Raw genomic sequence first — 8,208 nt, 5'->3', positions numbered from 1 at the left:
GGGTCTGTTCAATAACTGGGGCGCCCAAGAGGGGACCCCAAGGGTAAGAGGAGACCTGCCGGCGTGGGTTTGTCCTGCGGTGCTCCCGTGCCGACAGGAAGGCTATTTATTAGCTGGTTGGAGGGAGGTCCAGGAAAGGGGGCGCAGCGCCCCTGATGGGGGCGCTGGGCCCTGAGAAACTGACCGCGGCTTGGTCGGGCTGGGACGCCCCGGAGCTGCCGCTAGGGGGCGCTCACTGCCGCCGGCGCTGCAGGCCTTAGCTGCTCGGCTCCTGGGGTGCCAAAGCCCCTGCGTACCCCGGGGTTCCATAGGCTAGGGCCCTCTCCCCAGGGCCCTACACCCCTCCGCCCCCCGCAAGGCACCTGCGGCCGGTGGACTCGAGCCCAAGCAACCTGGTGTCCTGCATCTCCCCTGCTAACCCGGCGGCCTGGCCTGGTGAGCGGCCTTTCTTTGACTTATTTGGGGCTCAGGATGCGTTTTCTCGGAACCCTGCTTTTCACTGACTCCCCAGCTCCCCACAGAGGAGCTTAGCTGTGGCAAAGGTCCCCCTCATCCTTCACCATTTCCCCCGCTCCTGTCCCTGCAGGCGCCGAGCCGTGGTGGGGACACAGAGAGATGGCAGAGACCCGTCACTGGCCTGACGGGCCCTCTCCAGCCGTCCAGGAGAGACCGGCCAACACTCGAACACCGTGGCCGAAGCTGGGGCTGGAGCAGCTGGCCCACGCTGCACCACAGCCAAGAATCCAGCCAGATGCCAGCAGCCACTGGCCCTGGGTCTCCAGTCAGCGTGGCTTTGGGGGACACCGGCCCTCTTGTGTTTTCTTACTCCTGATGGTTTCATAGCCTCTGGGTCACTCCTACCCAAGCAGCAAGGTGTCGCGCTGCTTGACTTAAAAAGTCAGGCCAAGGCCCTCCCTGGTGGCGCAGCGGGTTAAAGCACAGCACTGAGAATCTAAAGCTGCTTCCGCCATGAGTTCGATCCCCGCCCGCCCTGGAGGTGACCACATGGCGCGGCAGACCTCTCCTGACCCGCCCGCTGCTCCCCTCAGCAGTGGTCTTCGTCGATCTGCCTGTTCTGCTCCCCGCTCTGTCTCTGGTGAAGCCTCTCACCACCCCTGATCCTCTGGCCTGTACCCCAGTTCTGTATGCACAAATAAATAAGTCTTAAAAAAAATATGCTAAAAAAAAAAAAGTCAGGCCATATATACATATGCAGTGGAATATTACTCAGCCATCAAAAATAAACTCAGGCCTTTTGCAGCAACTTGGATGGAGCTGGAAGGGACCATGCTTAGTGAGATAAGCCAGAAATAAAAGGAAAAATACCGGATGGTTTCACTCATAGCAGGAGTATAATGGACCAAGCGAGAAAATAATGATAATGATGAACAGCTATAGACCAGAGACACTTTGTGGGGGTGGAGTGGGGATGGGGTCAAAAACAGTGGGGGGGAGGGAAATGCACTGGACTATGGTGATGGCACAGGGTGATTTGGTGATGGAAAGCCCACGGGGATGACAACTGAGATGGAAAAAGGCAGAAAATGATGTAAAAATAAACTATTATATTATTAAAAAAAACTTAAAAAAAAAAGCCAGGATATGCACATACACATAGTGGAATATTACTCAGCCACCAAAAAGATAAACTCAGGCCTTTTGCAGCAACATGGACGGAGCTGGAAGGGATCGTGCTGAGTGAGATAAGCCAGAAAGAAAAGGAAAAACACCGGATGGCTTCACTCATAGCAGGAGCATAAAGGACCAGGAGGAAAACAATAATGATGATGCACATCTGTATACCAGAGACACAGAGACATTTTATGGGGTGGTGAAGTGTAGCTAGCAGCTCTGGGGGAGGAGGGGTGGAGGAGTGAGGTGGGGCTCACTGGTTGGCAGCCTTTGCTGATTTCTGAGGTATGGGGACACCCCCTAAGGCTGGTCGCGAGCCACCAGCCCCGGGACAGCCCCGGGACCCCCATGGCTTGGGGTCTCAGTCTTGCCTGAGCTCATCAGCATGCACATCCTCAGCCCTCACCCCAGGCCTGCCGCGTGGGGGGTGTGGGGGTGCATAGACTTCACAGCCCCTGGGGAGTCTGATGAGCGCTGGCCGCAGGGAACAAACCCACCCACCCCACGTGGCCTGGCCCCACCCACAGGCCAGGAGAACGTGCTCATTCTCACTACTTGGCAGCTGGGGAAACTGAGGTTGGGAAGGTCTCGTGGGCTGCAAAGTGGAGGGCGTGTGGGGGTGAGAAGTGGACTCAGAATTTGGGGTACCAATCTGCAGGCCTTGCTCGGGTAGTGGGGCGTGGGGGGTCTCTGCAGCATTGTCTCGGTGTGTTAGATGATCTGTGATTTCCCCACAGACACTGGAGGGGAGTCCGGGGTCCCCCATGCTGATGCCTCCGAGGGGCCACAGACCCTGAAAGCAGCAGACCCGGAGGGCCTGGGCAGGGCCCTCCCCGCCGCCCAGGGAGTTCTGGCTCTGGAGTCCTGGGACTTTGCAGGAGGGACGGCCACAGATCCATGCAGCGGCCGGGAGCCCCAGTCCCCAGCTCCGTCCACCCCACCCCAGCTCCCCAGTTAGCCAAGGACACAGGGATGATGCAAATTCCGTGTCAGCACCGGGGGCGGGCGGCGAGACGTCCGGCCACCTTGCAGTCACGGGGTGGGGGGCCGGGGGGGGACACGCCACCCATCACCTGACCGGCCCCACGAGGGAGGAGGTTCCCCACTGAGAACCAGAACAAACAAACTGGCCCGTCACCAGGAAATCGTGGGTCACGTGGCAGCCCGGCTCTCCCTCAAGGTGCAGGCCAGCGCTGCCCAGCAGACCCTGGCCGGCCGGCTGGCTGTGTGGCTCTCGGCCAGCTTCCCAGGCCCGTCTCTCCCCTCGGGAGCGGCTTGCAGGGAGGCGTCGCTTCCGAGGCACTAGAATTTCTGCAGCATAATCTCGGAGTGGCGCAGCAGACCCTGGGGCTCTGGGGTCCCGGCTGGGCCCCCCCCGGGCACCGGCAGGCTGTCCAGGCTTTGGCCGCCTCGGCAGGGAAGGGTCTGGGCTTTCTGCTGGCGAAGAGCTTGCCCACGAGTGTCCGGCAGCCGCGTGAAGGGAGGTGGGTGCCGGCCAGGGCCAGGCTGCAGCCGCAGGGCCGGAACGGGACACGGCAGCCCTGGCCCTCACTGACCAGGGCAAGGGGCGCCGTGCCCTGGACCCCGGGCTTGGGTCTGTCAAGCGGCGAGAGCGTGCCCAGCTCCCAGGGATGCTGGGAAGCGAGTGATGACCCCCAAAAAGCTGCTAAAATGCCGGGGGCACAGTAGGGTTCCCTGACTTCCTTGGCTCCAAACTCAGGGCGCACTAGGCACAGTAAGGGAATAGTGAAGGGGGACTCGCGCTGGGGATGGTGAACAGCCCCCCCAGGGAAGACCCTCCAGGCCGGCCAGCCCCCAGCCGTCAGGGCCGTCTGGAGCCAGGTGTTTGCCTTCAGCTAAGGCTGGCAGAGGGGGCCTGGGTGGACTGTGGAGGAAGCGCTGGAGCTGGCTGGAGCAGAGTGGACTCCGCCCACCTCCAGTCCCCACAGCTTGGACATTTGCATTGCTTGGAGCCAGAGACAGGCGATGATGGGCGACCCCCAACCCCAGCTCCCCCGTCCCCCCCACAAGCCTTCGCTCCTTCTACTGAGACGCCTGGGGTCCCCGGTGTGCAGAGCGGGTCCTGCCAGAAGGGGGCGCTGGGCCGGTCACTGCCCAGGGGTCCTGCCGTGTGACACCCCCAAGGGTCAAAACTGGGGGGAAATGAAGCTTTCTGATTGCCACCGTCTCGGGACACCGTGGTGCGGCGGGGGGAGACGACCGGTGGCCGGAGCACAGCCCCAGGCTGACCGGTCCAGAGCGAGACGCTGGCCACCCGCCCCGGACGAGGACGTTCCGGGACCAGCGCCAATGGCCGGGCATCTCGCGTCCGGCCTGCCCTGCCTTCGCTCCCAGGGCCGGGAGGGAGCCCCGCCCCGAGTGGGCTTTGGAGTGGACTGTCCACGGCCCTCCACAGGACCGCTAAGCGCCTGGTGCTTTCCCCCGCCTGCACAGAGGACAGAGGACCAGTCTGCATCGGGGTGCCTCCCTCAAAGCCCCTCATTCATCTTCCACCGGCAGCCGGTACACTCGCTTCGTGGCCAGGCTCAGCTTAAGGTCCAGCCAAAGTTCTGTAGCCCAGCCCTGGGCCCAAGGACACCCCCACACAGGTGGTCAGGAAATCCTGTTGAATCAGTTTCCTGCAGCACAGCCGGACAGTGTGATGGGGGGACGGCGTGGCTGTAACTCAAGCTGACACCCCAGTGCGATGCTTGCCCCACTCTGCCTCAGTTTCTCCAACTGTGCAGTGGGGACAGTGACAAGCACACCGCCCTGCCACAGTCGCCTGTACCCAGACTGTAGCCGCTAGAGGGAGAATGCGGACTGGGCTCGTCCTGGTGGACAGTGGAGGCCCGTGCCCAGAGGTCTCTGGTCATCGAGGGTTAGAGCGTCCAGCCTTCTGCTCAGGCGCCCATTCAGAGACCCCAAAGAGCGCGGCCCGTGCTGGGTCTACAGAAACCCGGCGCTGCCAGGCCTTGGAGCACGCTGGTGCCTTTGGGGAGAAGGGAGAACGTGTTGAACGCCTCAGACTCTTTCTGAGCCCCTGAGGTGAAGCACGTGGCTTCCAGATGATTCAGCAGCATCCACTTCCCTGGAATCGGCCGCTCTGGCCTCAAACTGGGCCTGCTGCAAGTGCCTCATCAGCCACCCCCAGACTGGAGACTGCCAGATTGACTCCCCTGGAGTTCTCTGACTCACAGCAGCACCCCCAGCTAGCAGGCTCCCACGTGTGCACTCAGGCTCCTGTGGGTAGAACACCCCCTCCCACCACATTGTCTGTCTTTGCTTTTCGTAGGTTCCTTGTTCTAAATTTATAGCTCAGGAAGCAGGAAAGTGCTGTCTGGACGGCGTGACCTCTGGGTGTGGTCAGCAAGGGCATCAGGACAGGCTCCGTCGGGGTTACGGGATCCCGGGGACCCCAGCCCTGGCTCTGAGTCCGGAGCAGCCTGTCTGCTTGGCTGCGGCGTCTCCTGGGGCTGCCACCTACCAGCTGAGTACCTGGTCCCCATGGGAAAACGGGTGAGGACACACAGCAGCATCAAGCTTGCTCCTTCCCTCGCTGGTAGCTGTATATTGAGAACTTGCTAAATGCTGGTAAAGTCACGGAAGACAAAAAGCAAACCAAGTAAGCGAGAGCTGCGATGGAATATTACACAGCCATGAAAAAGACACCACAGTGGTATTTGGGACAAAAGGGAAGAATCTTGCGTTGATTATGTCAAGTGAACTTAGTCAAAGAGTAAGACAGGTATCAGAGGGTTTCACTCATGTGTGGAATATCAATAACCAAACACATACACAGGCAAAGCGTAGCAGCAATAGATCTTGAACTCACTGAAGACTATAATGGTTACCAGAGAGAACGGTCGGGTGAAGGGGGTGGGAGGAAGAGACCGGGCGTGGATGGTGTTGTGAGTGTGAGAATTTAGATGGAGAGGTGGCAAGGCCAGAGCCGGGTGGCGTGAAGCCCATGGAGGGCACGAGTGGGCAGGGCCCGGAGCTGACCTCACTTGCGAGGGAAGGTTGGGCTGTGGAGTCAACTCCTGCCAGACTGCAGGGCACAGGATGGGTGTAGGGAGACCCCCAGGGAGCCCACTGCCAACTGGGCTGTTGGTGGCTCAGGAGCAATGACCAGGGGTGGGGAGGTCAGAATGCACTTGGGGGTTGCAGGCCAGGTGTGACCCCAGCGGTCAGCTGGCCCAGGGGAGTGACTGGCCGGCAGAGTTGCGGGCGAAGGCAGCCATGGCTTCACGCCGTCACCCCCGGGTGGGTTTGTGTGCACCCAGGCCTGGGCCGTGGGGTACGCAGCTGCACATGGGCACAGGGCCTCCCCGCCATGGCCATGTACCCCCTTGCTGTCCCTCCCATGCCCATGCTGGCCTGTCGTTCCCGCTGTCCCAGCTCACCCTTGCAATAAAACGACGAGGTCACATCCACACTACAGGAACAAAACCGAGCTCGGGGAGATCATGTGCCCACGGCCACCGCCCTACCATTTCGGACCAAGGCGATATCTGGTTCTGTGGGGCCTCACCCATGCACTGCAGACACACACAAAAGGGTCAATAACGGGTTTATTTACAAACCGGGACAGGAAAAGGAGCAACCCAGGGAAAGAGAGATACAAGGTAACTTGGAGCTCCGGTAACAAACTAACTGAAAGCCCCAAGTCTGAGAGCAGTTGCCCCAGCAAGAGAGAGAGGCTTAGCTATAGAATATGGCGCCCCATTTATCCCCCAATGTCCCAGAATTCCTGCTGGCTCCGCCCTGGGGTCCTCGAGCTCTCTCCCGGTGCTGCTGGGAGTTGTAGTTTCCAGTCCCTGGAGCAGGGGGCGGAGTCCAGAAAGCCGGAGCAGGGGTGGGGTCCACCGGACTCCCCAGAGTTCCTTCAGGACGTCCTTCCCCTTAACAAAATGGCCCCTATTTATTCCCCAATGTCCCAGCATTCCTGCTTAGCTCCGCCCTGGGTCCTCGCAGCTCTCTCCCTGGTGCAGCTGGGAGTTGTAGTTTCCAGTCACTGGAGTAGGGGGCGGGGTCCATAAGACTGCCCAGAGTTTCTTCAGGACGCCCTCCCCTTAACAAAATGACGCCCTATGTATCCCCCAGAGTCCCAGAATTCCTGCTAGCTCCGCCCTGGGGTCCTCGCAGTTCTCTCCCGGGTGCTGCTGGGAGTTGTAGTTTCCAGTCACTCCACAGGGGGCGGAGTCCACAGAACTGCAGAGTTCCTTCAGGACGTCCTTCCCCCTAACAGTTCCTCAGCCTCGGGAAGCCCTGTCCCCTGTGTCCTGGGCTCATTCTCACCCCCTCCAGCCTGCTGTCCCTGGGGCTGAGTGGCCACTGCCGTGTAGTGTGCCAGGGGGCCTCCCTGAGGTCTGGGGCGGAATCCCAGGACTTGCGGGCAGAGCCAGCCGCCCTGGGTCGGGCCCAGCCGGGCTCCAGCCCTCACGCGGATGCCAAGCAGAGTCCCTAACTCAGGAAGGGGACTCGTGTGGGACTCTGGGGCTCTCAGATCAGGGCGAGCATCTGGCCGTGCTCAAGCTCGGGCAGGTGCTCCCTGGACCTCGACCCACAGAGTCTCCCGGGCTGCAGGGTCAGCTCCCAAGTACCAGTGCAGCACTGTGGCCTCGTCCCCCTTTCGGGGCTCAGGGGAGGTGAGGGGACCCGGGACTCCTCCAGAAACTTAGATAGCAGCCACCCGGGGGTTTTACCTGGCTGAGATGGCCCTGACTGCTTCTGGTCCTTCTGCTCCTCCGGACAGAGTCCTGGTTATGCCTGGTCCCTGCCCTGCTCTGTCCAGTGTGTGGGGGGGTCACTGTGCCCCTCGCGGGCGGAGAGCAACTGGCGCTTTGTGTCACGGCGGCACATGCGCTTTCCTGCGCTCCGCCTTGCCGCCCCCTTCCCAGGGCTCTCTGAATCCCAGGATCTGGCTGGACGAGGCCGGGTCTGGGCCCTGCGGGGTCCCTTCCAGGGCCACACTTGCCCATGGCCGCACCGGCCCCTTCCGGCACGCAGGACCGTGCTCTCTCCTGCGGCTGTCCTGGAAGGGGCTGTACCATGGCCGAGCGGCGGACGCCCAGGCAGGAGTGAGCATCGCCTCCGCTCCCTCCAGGGCCGCCTCCCGGCCCACACGCCCTCCACAAGCCCGTATGTTGAGGCCACTCGGCCTCAGACTCCCTTAGGCCCTCCAGAGCTGGGGGCAGAGTGCAGGCCCCCCCCGTTGGGGTGAGGCCTGCTGCACCAGCCCCAGGGAGCCTCAGCTCTGCACCCCCGGAGGGTGCCCGGGCTGCCTGGGCCTGTCCACACCCCGGCTGAATGGGCCTTTGTGTGCAGAGGGCACCCCAGCCGCTCTGACCTCTGACAGTGCGCTCTGACAATCCCAGTGACCCAGCGCCCAGGGGGGCCGGGCAGTCCGCAGAATAGTGGAGCCTAACAGCTGCGGAACTTGCTGGTAAGCGCCGGCCTGACCTTTGTCCGGACGTCCCCTCCCGGCTCTGACTGGTGGCATTTGCTTGTCCACCGGGGATTTCTCAGAAACCTTAAAAACCACAATGGCCGTGATTCATCGAGCGTATGTTT

This window comes from Condylura cristata, unplaced genomic scaffold (assembly GCF_000260355.1).
Source record: "Condylura cristata isolate star-nosed mole 26May11 unplaced genomic scaffold, ConCri1.0 scaffold00050, whole genome shotgun sequence".
Lineage (NCBI taxonomy): Eukaryota > Metazoa > Chordata > Mammalia > Eulipotyphla > Talpidae > Condylura > Condylura cristata.
This window is presented reverse-complemented; position numbering follows the sequence as displayed.